Source organism: Nannospalax galili, unplaced genomic scaffold (genome assembly GCF_000622305.1).
Source record: "Nannospalax galili isolate Female #2095 unplaced genomic scaffold, S.galili_v1.0 scaffold146, whole genome shotgun sequence".
NCBI lineage: Eukaryota > Metazoa > Chordata > Mammalia > Rodentia > Spalacidae > Nannospalax > Nannospalax galili.
Window position 1 is genome coordinate 9,000,352 of NW_008357929.1, and position 266 is coordinate 9,000,617.

The following is a 266-nucleotide window of genomic DNA, read 5'->3' on the forward strand; positions in this document are numbered from 1 at the left end:
TTGAGAAAATAAAAAGAAACTAGGCGCCATGAGTGCTCAGGGGCCCACAGCCCACTTGTTAAAACTTAAACCAGAACCAGCCTTATCAAAAGGCTGCAGGACAGGCAGGCACCGGTCAAGCTTCACAGATTAAGCCATAAACAAGTTTTACAGACAGAACTCCTGACCACCCTGGGGGCCCGATACCAGGAAATCTTCTGTGCTTCTGAGGCCACCTCCCATTTAGCAATCCTACTTCCCCTCAGCCCCGGCCCTTACCCCATATC